This window comes from Chiloscyllium punctatum, chromosome 36 (genome assembly GCF_047496795.1).
Source record: "Chiloscyllium punctatum isolate Juve2018m chromosome 36, sChiPun1.3, whole genome shotgun sequence".
Lineage (NCBI taxonomy): Eukaryota > Metazoa > Chordata > Chondrichthyes > Orectolobiformes > Hemiscylliidae > Chiloscyllium > Chiloscyllium punctatum.
Window position 1 is genome coordinate 73,953,947 of NC_092774.1, and position 13,902 is coordinate 73,967,848.

Genomic DNA, 13,902 nt, shown 5'->3' on the forward strand with positions numbered 1-13,902 from the left:
AGGAGAGGGCGGATCCTGTCGAGCGGTTCCCTGAGCAGACTGTCAAAGCCATTTGGCAGAATGCCTCATCGCCAGAACTTTCCAACAAGCACCAAGACGTGGCTTGGCTGGTGGTGAGAAGGGCTTTGCCTGTGAGATCCTTTATGCACGCCCGGACTCTCTGCCGCACCGCACGCTGCCCTCGAAGTGGCTGCGTGGGGGGGACGAGACTGTCACACACCTCCTTCTGGAATGTGCCTATGCAGAGGAAGTCTGGAGAGGAATGCAGTGGTGCTTGTCGAGGTTCGTCCCGAGCAGCGCCGTGACGCGAGACTCCGTGCTCTATGGCCTGTTCCCCGGGACTCACACCGAGACGAACATTAACTGCGCTTGGAGGATCATCAACTCGGTGAAGGACGCTCTCTGGGCGGTCCGAAACCTGTTGATCTTCCAGCTGAAGGAGTTGACCCCGACCGAGTGTTGCAGACTGGCACATTCCAAGGTCCAAGACTACGTGCTGAGGGACGCGCTGAAGCTTGGGGCAGCTGCCGCCAAGGTGCGGTGGGGAAAGACCACCGTGTAAGATCGGCCTGCCTAAAGAAGAACAGGGGGCCCATGCGGACGTTTTTTTTGGGCTCTGCTGATGCCTCAGCCAAATATATGTATATGTACAAGATTGAAAAATGCACAGGATTGTAAATGACAAGGATAAATTCGAATCTGTGTTTGTAAATGTGGACATATGTATGGCATGATCAAATGTACAGACCATCAAATCATTTTATGAATAAAGTATATTTTTGAAATAAAAAATAGAAGACGTTCTTCTGCCCGAGTGTGGGAAGTGCTTTACCCGCTCCTCCACACTGCTGAAGCACCAGCTGGTCCACACGGGTGGGGGAGGGGGAGGCCATTCTGCTGCCCTGAGTGCGGGAAGGCCTTCAGCAATTCCTCCACCCTGCTGAAGCACCAGTGTGTCCACACTGGGGAGAGACCCTTCAGCTGGCCCGAGTGTGGGAAGAGGTTCATGTTTTCCTGCAACTTGCGGAAGCACCAGCGTGGGCACCAGCGCTCCCAGCAATCAGATCCCACCAGTGACGCTGCCTTCGGTCACCCCCCAGGACTGAATCTGCTGCCAGTTCTGACAGTGGTTGCAGTGGGAGAGTAGTTGGGCTGTTATTGTTTTCTGCTGGAATGCAATTGCCCCCCCCTACACCCCACAAACCCAACCCCATGGTAGCTCAGGGTTAGCACTGCTGCCTCATGGCACCAGGAACTCAGGAATAATTCCACCCTTGGGGGTCTGTGTGCAATTTATGAAGGGTAGAAAAATGGATCTGAGTGGGTTAGTCTTCGGAAGATCAGTGCAGATGTGTTCGGCTGAAGGACCTGTTTTTCCACATTGTAGGAGTTCTACGATCCTATGAGCTTTGCTTTCAGTGGACACTGCTGCTCATTGAGCCAGGGACTGCACATTGCCAATGAAATGATCCAGAGAAACCTAAGACCGCAAGACCATCAGAGCAGATGTTAGGCCAATGGGCCTGACGAGTCTACTCTGCCATTAGTTAGAGACAAAAGTAGTGCAGATGAGATTAGGTACAGTGTGGAAACAGGCCATTCATCCCAACAAGTCCACATCGAACCCTCCGAAGAGTAACCCATCCAGACCCATTTCCCTCTGACTAATGTACCTAACTCTATGGGCAATTAAGCATGGCCCATCCACATGACCTGCACATCTTTGGTTTATGGAAGAAAACAGGATCATCCAGAGAAAACCCACGCAGACACTGGGAGAATGTGCAAACTCGTCACAGACAACCACCCAAGGCTGGAATCAAACCTGGTTCCCTGGCGCTGTGAGGCTGCAGGTGTAACCACTGAGCCACTACATATTGCAACCCGAAGCAGGCAAGCAGGAGGTTGGGAGCCAGCAAGCCAAGCAGCACCAGGGTGTGGAGTAGTCAGCGTTTTGGGTATTAACCCTTCTTCATGACTGAAACGTTGACTTCTCTGTGAGAAACGATTTACGGAAATGTTGCTGGGGGTTGGAGCATTTGAGCTACAGGGAGAGGCTGAATAGGCTGGGGCTGTTTTCACTGGAGCACCGTGGCAGCGGAGTGATCTAATTGAGGTTACAAAATCATGAGGGGCATGGACAGGGTAATAGACAAGGTCTTTTCCCTGGGCTGGGGGAGTCCAGAACTCGAGGGCATAGGTTTAGGGTAAGAGGCGAAATATATAAAAAGGGACAACTTCTTCATGCAGAGGGTGGTACTTATATGAAATGAGCTGCCAGAGTATATGGGTCACGTGTTATCAAATGGGACTAGATTAATTTAGGATATCAGGTCAGCATGGACAAGTTGGACCGAAGGGTCTGTTTCCATGCTGTACGTGTCTCTGACTACTAGTCCTGATGTAAGTTTAAAATAGAGTCCAAGTAACTTTGAATAGTTCAATCTTGTTGAGCTCACCTCCTGAAAAGTTTCAGATGAATCCCTCTGAGAGATACTGTTTAAACTTGCTGAGTTGGACAAAGTATCCCATCAAGTTCAACACAAACCCAGAGTTGAAGAAGTCAGAAGTCAGAACACCAACGGGACCAAAACTGATCACAATATTCCAGGTACGGCCTCATCAACGTCCTGTATAACTACAACATAACTTGCCAACATCTGTACTCAATTCCCTAACCAATGAAGGTCAGTGTGCTGAAACCTCTCTTCACTGCCTTGTGTAACGATGTTGTCAGAGATATAGGACCGACATTAAACTGATACACAATCCAGCTGCTGAGAGCCCAGAAGCAGAGTAATGCTGCGTGAGTGTGCTAGGCTTTAGATTTTGACACCACCTCCCCACACTTCTGGAGACCTCAGGTCTGTAGCTTCCCTTCTTATCCTTGAGGGTTTTCCACCTGTTTGAAACAGCCTGTCCTGCAATTAACCCCTTTACGCCAAGGCCTTCCTTCTACAGGCAGAATTAATTGTCCTTCTGTCACACAGTTATTAAACACCATTATCTCATCTGTCCAAAGGAACAGCTCATTGTTTTGCCTCCTCCTGTCAAGCGATAGTTAATGTATGTTATTTGTTAATTCCTTGTAGCAGTTTCTCATTGGCCCTTTCGTTTCTTGGTTCAGGAAGAGTTATTGCTGACTCATGAAGTTATCAAAGTTCTGGAGTTTACAGGACCACACCACATTCCTCTCTGACTCCCCCAGGAATAACGATTGCTCCTGAGATACTCACAGTTCCTGACGTTCCTTGATATCCCCAAATACAATCCATATGTCAGGAAATCACTGGTGCTGCCCTGACATAGATTGTCATTGTTTGAACAGAAGATTATGGGAAGAAAATGCAGAAATCCGAAATGCAAAGAGACTTGGGAGTTCAAGTCCAGGATTTTCTCAAAGTAAACTGACAGGTTGAATTGCACTTTCCCCTGCAAGTGCCGAATGTGTGACACCAGCCCATTTACCTATTCCCTCGTCGCTGTCCAAGGGGCCAAACTTACCTTCCAGGTGAAGTGGCACTTTACCTGCATTACCCACAACCCAGTCTACTGCATTTGCTGCTCACAATGAGGCCTCATCTACATTGGGGAAAACGAACCGTAAACTGGGTGACTGCTGCACAGAACATCTACGTTCTGCCTGCAAAAAAGACCCTGAGCTACCAGTTGCCTGCCAATTCCACACCCCACCCTGTTCCCTGGCCAACATCTCTGTCTCAGGTTTGCTGTTGTGTTCCAGCGAAGCTCAGCACCAGCAGAACGAAGAACACCGATTATTACACTTGGGGACCATACATCCCTCCGGTCCCAATATCGAATTCAATAATTCTAGGGCCTGAACTCCATGGTATCCTCGTCCCTGCCGCACACGCCAAGCCTTGTTATCACATAGTCTGTCATTCCACACTACTTAACCACGAACAGTTTCCATTAACAGTTATTCACACCCCCCACCCCCCACCCCACTCCACGCAGATCGTTATCAACTCCTTTTTCTGTCCAACAGTTCTTCCTTCGCTTTGGGCTCTGTCCTGATCTTCCCTTCCTCCCACAATATCTCCTGCATATAAACGACATTTTCCCAATCACCATCTGTTCTGTGGAAGGGTCACCGGCAACTCCTGTTTTTTGTTTCTGATATACAGCATCCGCAGTTCTTTCAGATTTTTATTGAGAGAGAGTTGGAAATTGTTTCGAGAGACAGAAGGAGAAGGGGGAGAAACAGAACAGACATGAACGGAAAATCATTGTAGTGCGATCACTTCCCTTAAGCATCAAGAAAGCGCCTGGGCCATCTGTGAGCTTGTGGCACAACGGTATCGCGTCTGACTCCAGATCAGAAGGTTGCGTGTTCAAATCACGTCAGGCTCACTACAGTCAACGTCTAACATTTCAAATGAAGAAAGGAGTACGTTCACTCCGTGTATCTGATGTATCAAAAGTTCTTTGCGGAAACTTTCGATCACACATGAATCTTCGCTGTTAGTTTGATTTGTGAACACTGTGTCTGGGAGATGGTGTGCCCTTTGTTTGGGGAAATGCTCAGCTCCCCGCAATGTGAGAAGTAAAACACAAACTGTTCATCACGGGGTTTAAACACAGCCGCTTCGTTCAGTTGGTGACAGCGCAGTGTGAATAACATTATACCGATATTTTTACAATAAAATCTAGAGATTTCCATCCAGGTTTCAGAGACATCAAACTGCCACATAATGATGTTATGGTCTCAGTTAACTATAATAACGTGAAGATCGCTGGGATGATTTTCTACATCCGATGCAATATAAACACAGATCATTGTTTCCAGTTTTGTGGAACAAAAGACATCATATTGATGGAAAATTACAGTTAGTGCAAACACAGCTAGCCATCGATAAATATTAATCCTGTTCACTTCAATGGCCAAATTTCAATTCAGAAACCAAGTGCACTCGGCTGCTTGTAACATAGACAACAGGACAAAATGGCTCATAGGAGGAGAAATGGGACATTGAGGAGAAGTGAAATGTTTGCTTTTGGTCACCTCCACAATTGTTAGAAAAACAGGTGGAAAGGATTCTTAAAAGGTGTCTGAAGGAGTGGTGAGGGATAACACTTCAGACAGCGCAAAGGGGAAGACCACTTTCTAGTGGAAGAAAAAGACATTCCTTATTTCTGAAAGAACTGAGAAACAGAAGAGGGAATGAAATCTGACTCGGGAGCTATTTCCTATTTGTTGAGGATGTTGCTTCATCACAGTCTTGGTTTAGAGCATAATCTCTTCATCAGGAATAAACGGTGACCCAAGGGGGCTGAGAGATAAATGGGAAGCAAGTGGGGCTGGAGTGAAGGTAGATGGGAGTGCAATAGGTAGATGGAGGTAGGGATTGATGGTGATAGGTCAGAGATGAGGGTGAAGTAAATAGGCGAGAAGCAAGGTGGACAGGTATGACAGGTCAAGAGGTTGGTGTCGAATTGGCAGGTTGGATCTGGGACAAGGTGGGGGAGAGGAAATAAGGAAACTGATGAAATCTGCATTGATACCATGTGGTTGGAGGGTCCTAAAGCAGAAGTTGAGGTGTTTTCTTCCAAGTGTCGGGTAGCAAGAATTTGGCAGTGGAGGTGGCCCAGGACTTGCATGTCCTTGGTGGAATGGGAGGGGGAGTTAAAGTGTTCCGCCACAGGGCGGTGTGTCGTTTAGATTTAGAGTCCCAGAGTTGTTCCCTGAAATGTTCCGCTAGTTGGCGTCCAGTTTCCCCAATGTGGATGAGACCATATTGCGAGCAATGGATACAATCTTATAAATAGATTGAATAAATCTTAGCCTGCCGGAGTTATTTTCTTTAATTAAATTAAAGAATTTTTTTGTTCAATTGGATGACTGCATGAAACGGTTTGTGGTCAGATTTGAATCATCACACCCAAATGAGACGATGCCATGAATATCAGTGAACTGCTCTTTTTGTTAAAAACCACAAGTTCTTGATTTATTTTCACAACTTCCTGGTATTCACACCTGCACATTCAATGTCAAACTCTGACATCAGAAATTAAATTACAGCATTAATTTTGACTTACAATATTCGAACAAACAAATTAATAGCACACAGTGAATAAATACCAAGTCTTATTAATATGAAAAATAATTTGACCAAAAAATATAAAATCAAGATGGGAGATAAGAAATGGGGGAAGGGCAAAGGGCAAGAAATGCAGCATCATAGAAAGTGCTCCTCCAGAGAGTGCATTTTACCAAACATCACTGCTAAATATAAACACTCTGATATGATCCTCCGGTTTTAATGTAAATCATAGCCCCATACAGTAGGTACCATTTAACTGAGTTAAAAATACAAGCCTTGAGCAAATCCAGCTTCCAGCCTTACCCCCCGCTTATTGGAGCATGGACCTTCCTCCAGCTCCGGGGGGTTGTTGAACTCCTGGGCTCCAGCGGCCACGCCTCCACTGAAGGAGCTTTGGGAAGCAGATGCAAAGGCAAGATGCAGAACAGAGAGCCTTTGTATATGAAAGCAGAGACATTGAGCAATAGCATGACATGGTATGTACCCATCGACCTCTGGGTTATCTACCCAGCACACTCATGCAGCACTACTCTACTTCTGTGCTCCCAGCAGCTGGATCGTGGATCAGTTTAAAGTAGGTCCTATGTCTCTGATTACATCGGTACACAAGGCAGTGAAGAAAGGTTTAGGCACACTGGCCTTCATCAGTTAGGGAATTGAGTATAGATGTTGGCAAGTTATGTTGTAGTTATACAGGACGTTGATGAGGCTGCAACTGGAACATTGTGATCAGTTTTGGTCCCCTTGGTGTTCTGATTTCTGACTTCTTCAACTCTGGGTTTGTGTTGAACTTGATGGGATACTTTGTCCAACTCAGTATGTTCAACAGTATCTCTCAGAGGGATTCATGTGAAACTTTTCAGGAGGTGAGCTCAACAAGATTGAACTATTCAAAGTTACTTGGACTCTATTTTAAAGTTACATCAGGACCAGTAGTCAGAGACACGTACAGCATGGAAACAGACTCTTCGGTCCAACTTGTCCATGCTGACCTGATATCCTATATTAATCTTGTCCCATTTGACAGCACCTGACCCATATACTCTGGCAGCTCATTTCATATATGGACCACCCTCTGAATGAAGAAGTTGTCCCTTTAATATGTTTTGCCTCTTACCCTAAATTTATGCCCTCTAATTCTGGACGCCCCCACACCAGAGAAAAGACCTTGTCTATTACACTGTCCATGCCCCTCATGATTTTTTAACCGCTATTAGGTCACTTCTCTGCCTCCGATGATCCAGTGAAAACAGCCCCACGCTATTCAGCCTCTCCCTGTAGCTCAAACCCTCCAAGCCCCAGCAACATTCCTGTAAATCGTTTCTCATGGAGAAGTCAACGTTTCAGTCATGAAGAAGGGTTAATACCCAAAATGCTGACTACTCCACATCCTGGTGCTGCCTGGCTTGCTGTGTTCTCCCAACCTCCTACTTGCCAACTTCGGGTTGCAATATGTAGTGGCTCAGTGTTTACCACTGCAGCCTCACAGTGCCGGGGACCCAGGTTTGATTCACGCCTTGGGTGGCTGTCTGTGAGGAGTTTTCATATTCTCCCAGTGTCTGCATGGGTTTTCTCTGGGTGGTCCTGTTTTCTTCCATAGTCCAAAGATGTTCAGGTCATGTCGATTGGTCATGCTTAATTACCCATTGAGTTAGGTACATTAGTCAGAGGGAAATGGGTCTGGATGGGGTACTCTTCGGAGGGTCGATGTGGACTTGTTGGGGCAAATGGCCTGTTTCCACACTGTAGCTAATCTCATTTACACTACTTTTGTCACTAACGAATGGCTGAGTAGACCCGATGGGCCGAATGGCCTAACTTCTGCTCAGATGGTTTTGCGGTCTTACTTTTCTCTGGATCATTTCATTTGGCAATGTGCAGTCCCTGGCTCAATGAGCAGTAGCTTCCAATGAAAGCAAAGCTCATATGATGGTTGAACCCCTACAGTGTGGAAACAGGTCCTTCAGCCCAACACATCTGCACAGATTCTCCGAAGGGTAACCTACTCAGATCCATCTCAGATCCATTTTCCTACCCTCCATAAATTGCACACAAACCCCCAAGGGTGGAAGTATTCCTGGGTTCCTGGTGCCATGAGGCAGCAGTGCTAACCATGAGCCACCATGAGGTTTTGGTTGTGGGGGGGGGGGGGGGGGTGGTGGGGGAGGCAATTGCAGTCCAGCAGAAAACAGAAACAGCCCACCTACTCTCCCACTGCACACACTGTCAGAACTGTTCAGTCCTGGGGGGTGACTAAAGGCAGCGTCACCGGTGGGATCTGATTGCTGGGAGCGCTGGTGCCCCCGCTGGTGCTTCCGCAAGTTGCAGGAAAACACGAACCTCTTCCCACACTCGGGCCAGCTGAAGGGCCTCTCCCCGGTGTGGACACACTGGTGCTTCAGCAGGGTGGAGGAATTGCTGAAGGACTTACCGCATTCAGGGCAGCAGAAAGGCCTCCCCTCTCCACCCCCCTTCCCCCCGTGTGGACTAGCTGGTGCTTCAGCAGTGTGGAGGAGCGGGTAAAGCCCTTCCCACACTCGGGCATGAGAACGGCTTCTCCCCGGTGTGGACGGACTGGTGCATCAGCAGGGCTGAGGAATTGATGAAGGCCTTCCTGCACTTAGGCAACTGAACGACCTCTCCCCCATGTGGACCCACCAATGGGCCAGCAGGTCGGAAGAAAGAACAAAGCCCTTCCTGCAATCGGGGCAGAAGAACGGCTTCTCCTCAATATGGACCAACTTGTGTCTCAGCAGGTGGGAAGAACTGCTGAAGGCCATCTCGCAGTTGGGGCCGGAGAACAGCCTTCCCGGTGTGGACCAACTGGTGCGTCAGCAGGGCAGAGGAATCACTGAAGGTCTTACCACACTCAGGGCAGCAGAAGGGCCTCTTCCCCTCTGTGGACCCATTGGTGCTTCAGAACCCTTTCAAATTTCACAATATCCTTCTGATAGGAGGGAGACCAGAATTGTACACAATATTCCAAAAGTGGTCTAAAAAATGTTGTGTACAACCACAACATAACTTCCCAACTCCAATACTCAGTCAGAGGATTGGGCAAGCTTTGAAAACCCACACAAAACAAACAGGAAAGAATGGAGGGTCAAACCGAATTTTTGATTATCACCTTGGAAGCATCACTGAGAAATCGGCGGACTGACGTTTATTGGGTAGCCGTTCTCCTTAAATACACTATATACGAATTTCTCTTGTGCTCTTCGTAGTTTCTCTGTGCTGCAGTGTGTAGTGGCTCGTTGAAATAATCTCCTGATGCAGCTTCGTTTGTGGGTGTTGGGATGATTGCTTCTGCAGTTAAGTACTTGTTTTGGGTCTGTTGTTTTTCTGTAGATGCTAGTTTGAAGTTCCCCATTGACTGTTCGTTCTACTGTGACATCAAGAAATGGCACTTTGTTGTTGTTCTCCTCCCCGTCAAACCAGGGGCCCCCCTTAGACCATAGTCTCACGACTTGGAACACCAATATACAGACTCGTCAAAGGCCTCCACTGAAGGCGAAAACACCTAGTCGAAGATTCACTCCACTCCATTTACTCCATCCAAGAATTCCTGAACACTGTTGTGGTTCTGTTCGCCGAGCTGGGAATTTGTCTTGCAAACGTTTCGTCCCCTGTCTAGGTGACATCCTCAGTGCTTGGGAGCCTCCTGTGAAGCGCTTCTGTGATGTTTCCTCTGCCATTTGTAGTGCCATTGAGTGCCATTCATCCACAGACTCTATCAACAAACGTATCCACCTGGACCCAAAATACCGGCCACTACAGCGGGCAGCTCGAACTGACAACCGGAAGCGGCAGAGACAGGCCACTATAAATGCCGGAAGAAACATCACAGAAGCGCTTCACAGGAGGCTCCCAAGCACTGAGGATGTCACCTAGACAGGGGACGAAACGTTTGCAACACAAATTCCCAGCTCGGCGAACAGAACCACAACAACGAGCACCCGAGCTACAAATCTTCTCCCAAACTTTGAATTCCTGAACACCAAAGACGCTGAAATAGAAGAGGATGGAATAATGTTGTCCTTTGACATAACAGCCCTGTTCACATCTATTAACATCAACGTGGCCAAAGAAAACTGAAGACACTACTCGAAGAACCAAAGACACAAACACAGCATCAACTTCATCAGCAAAGATAACACTGTCAAGCTCGTGGAACTGTGCCTTACCATCCACTTCATATTCAATAACAAGCCCTACAAACAAATCAACGAAATACGCATCAGGATTCCTAGCAGAAGCAATAATGCAGAGACTCGAACAAACAGCCCTTTCGACGATCCAACCCAAACTTAGAGTCCGCTACAGCGATGACACTTTAGTCATCAAAAATGAAACAAATTAGAGGAAACCTACAACACCATCAACAATATCCTTCCTGGCATAAAATTCACAAAAGAGGAGAACAACAACAAAGTGCCATTTCTAGATGTCACAGTTGAGCGAACAGTCAATGGTAAATTCAAAACAGCGTCTACAGGAAAACAACGCATGCGAACCAAGAACTTAACTACAGAAGCAATCGCCACAACACATACAAATAAATCTGAATCAGGACACTATTTCAACGAGCCACGACACACTGCAGCACCCAGGAACGACGAAGATCAATAAATAACTGTACAGAGCACTTAAGAAGAACGGGTAGCCGATAAACCCCCTGAAAACGGTTTCCCTGACCGGGAATCGAACCCGAGCCGCGGCGGTGAGAGCGCCGAATCCTAACCACTAGACCACCAGGGAGACGCAACAGTAACCTGATAGCTCTACTGAAAATCTCTTCCCTGCCCGGAAACCGAATCCGGGCTGTGGTCGGTCGAAGGCTTTCACCTGTGTATCCAACAATGTCATTTCTTGTATCCATTGCTCCTGATGCGGTCTCCTCGACATTGGGGAGACTGGAGACTCCTCGCAGAGTCAAGCCACAGCGCTTGAGGGATCATCTACAGGACACCCGCACCAATCAACCCCATCGCCCTTTGGCCCAACATTTCAAACCCCCTCCCACTCTGCCGAGGACATGCAGGTCCTGGGCCTCCTCCATCGCCGCTCCCTCCCCACTCGATGCCTGGAGGATGAACGCCTCATCTTCCACTTGGGGTAAATTCAACCCCAGGCCATCAATGTGGACTTCATCAGTTTCCTCATTTCCCCTCCCCCCACCTTACCTCAATTCCAACCTACCAGCTCAGCGCTGTCCTCATGACCTGTCCTACCTGCCAATCTCCCTCCCCACCTATCCGCTCCACCCTCCTCTCTGATCTGTCACCTTCATCCCCACCCCCATTCGGCTATTGTACTTTTTGCTACCTTCGGCCCAGCACACCCCACGCACAATTTATGTCTCCACCCTGGAGGGGACCTGCCTCGATTCCTGATGAAGGCCTTTTGCCCGAAACGTCGATTTTCCTGCTCCTCGGAAGCTGTCTGACCTGCCGTGCTTTTCCAGAACGATTCTGATCTAAACTCTGGTTTCCAGCATCTGCAGTCCTCACTTTTGCCTACCCAATAAACCCAGTGTGCCAATTTCACATCAACAAACTGACACAAGCAGACACAACGTCTGCAGAAACGCTAGCCACATTACTTTACATTAAAGACATCTGGGAAATGATGTCCGGACAACTCAACCCTCTCAGCATCATGGTCGCCCACAACCTACCAACACAACCTAAATAGCGGCTAATGAACCTGAAATACCCGATACAAACAACCAGAAAACGAATGTTAATCACAAAATACCATGCAAGGAAATATATACATGAACTCTGCCGCACAGTTCTCTATGGCAAGAAATGCTGGGATGAGATAAGGAAGATTTTTTCAGCCAAAACGAATCGACACAGACTGGACAGCCATTTAAAATCAACGCTGTCAGCCCACGATGGAAGATCCGAAGGGATGAACTTATTTCTTATTTCCTGAAGATTTACAAAGCTGAGACTGGGTTTTGGTGCTTGTTCCCTTTCCACTCCCAAGAGCCGCAGTGGTTGGTGCGGTGTGTTGGGGAAAGTGAAATGTGCCCATGAGCAGCGTGTGGGTCTCTTTCAGCTTCCCCTCCTCTGACAGCGCTGTGAACTGACTCTGATGTTCTCAGGGACATTTACTGACGCGAGACAGTGAAAAGATTCTCATTCCTGCAGATTAGGAATTGTACCCATACGCCGGTTTCAGGACAATGAGAAAGATTAATTGGGATGTGTGAAGAAGCTGTGGGCTGCAGTTGAAACAAGTAGGTGGAGTCAGATACGTCATCCATTGCCCCCATGGTCCTGAAGAAATGTTTGCTTTTGTGTGCTTGAGAGACTTTGGACACTGGTGTGGCAGGGAGAATACTGAGGTACCGAGTGAGAGAGATTCAGTGCGTTGTCTGTGAAAAGTGCTTCAAACCATTTACTCAGATTGGGGAATTAAAATCACACCCCTCGCGGTGGGAAAGACTATGTCCCCGCTCTGTTTGTAATTTCAAACCCAGAGCAACACAAGGAAAGCTCCACCCAATGAGGAAACCGTGGAAATGTGGGGACTGTGGGAAAGGATTCCCTTCCCTATCAGTGCTGGAAACCCACAGACGCATTCACAACGGGGTGAGGACGTTCACCTGCTCAGTGTGCAGGAAGGGGTTCAGACAGAGAGAAGCCATTCACGTGCCCCCTGTGCAGGGGAGAGTTCACTCAGTCAGCTGCACTGCTGACCCACCAGTGGGTCCACACTGGAGAGAGGCCATTCACCTGCTGTAAGTTCCAAAAGGGCTTCACCTGCTCCTCCCACCTGAGGATGCACCACCGAGTTCACGTGCCAGTGCAAGGGGATCGAAGGAGCGATGGCCAAGTGCTCCGATCAACCCAGCACTGGGGCGTCCCAGGTTCGAATCCCACTGCGGTGGATGGCAGAATTGGAGCTCGTTCAGTAATCTGGACTTCAGAATCTAAGGATGAAACCACTTTTAGGGGGAAAAAACACCATCTGATTCACTCATGACCTTTTTAGTGAAGGAAACTGCCGTTGCGGGAAAGGGTTCACTCAGTCATCCCAGCTGCATGTTTTACCCGGCTGAACCAGGGATCCAGTTACAAAGGGTCAACTCAGCTGACCAACAAAGAAAGTGGGGGGGGGGGGAGAGTGGGTGCATTTTGAGCTGGAGGTGTTTTCTTTAAAAACTACTTTTTGTATGCCCTTTTCCTGGGGAAATCTGAAGCTGTAACAAAAGAGGGTCGTAGTAAAGGTTACTTGAACTTACCACCCGGCTTAGACTCTGTGACGTCCAACAGGTTTTTGTTTTAAAGCTGCTCATTTCTTTCAGCCTCCAGCACTAATGTCATGTCTCAGAAGGACCAGTGAATGAGTCGCTAATATTGTTACAAACTGTATATTTTTTCAGGACTTCAGGTTCATTGTTTCATTGGAATTGCAAAGTTTACTGGCAACAGTGGGAGGTGTGGGCTGTATTCACTGGAAACAAAGTTTTAAAATCTCACAAACACCAGGGTATATTCTAACAGGTTTATTTGGAAGCACTAGGTTTCGAAGTGCTGCTCCTTCTTCAGGTAGCTGTGGTGTAGAATCACAAGACACAGAAAATATCACTAAAACATTATAGTGTCATTCAACATAAGTGACGTATTGAAGAAACCTAGATTGCTGTTAAATCTTTCATCTTTTAAAATGGGTTGCAGATTTCGGTTCATTAATATGTACATTCCAGAACTGTTAAGTCACGTTCTCCAGGAAACTTGATGTTTTATACAAGGAGGTAACACCTCACATCAAACAACGCATGAAAGCTGTGAGGTGAGTCTGTCTGTATCCCAATCTTGAGTCA

The 13,902-nt window shown here is 47.5% G+C and overlaps 2 non-coding genes across 2 annotated transcripts; one reads left to right on the plus strand and one right to left on the minus strand.

Annotated features, from left to right (window-relative positions):
• The first annotated feature begins 4,302 nt into the window (after positions 1–4,302).
• Positions 4,303–4,374, plus strand: trnaw-cca (transfer RNA tryptophan (anticodon CCA)). Its single transcript has one exon. It is a non-coding gene; the product is annotated as a tRNA-Trp (tRNA).
• A 6,377-nt stretch (positions 4,375–10,751) lies between these two features.
• On the minus strand, positions 10,752–10,823 carry trnae-cuc (transfer RNA glutamic acid (anticodon CUC)). Its single transcript has one exon. It is a non-coding gene; the product is annotated as a tRNA-Glu (tRNA).
• Positions 10,824–13,902: the final 3,079 nt, after the last annotated feature.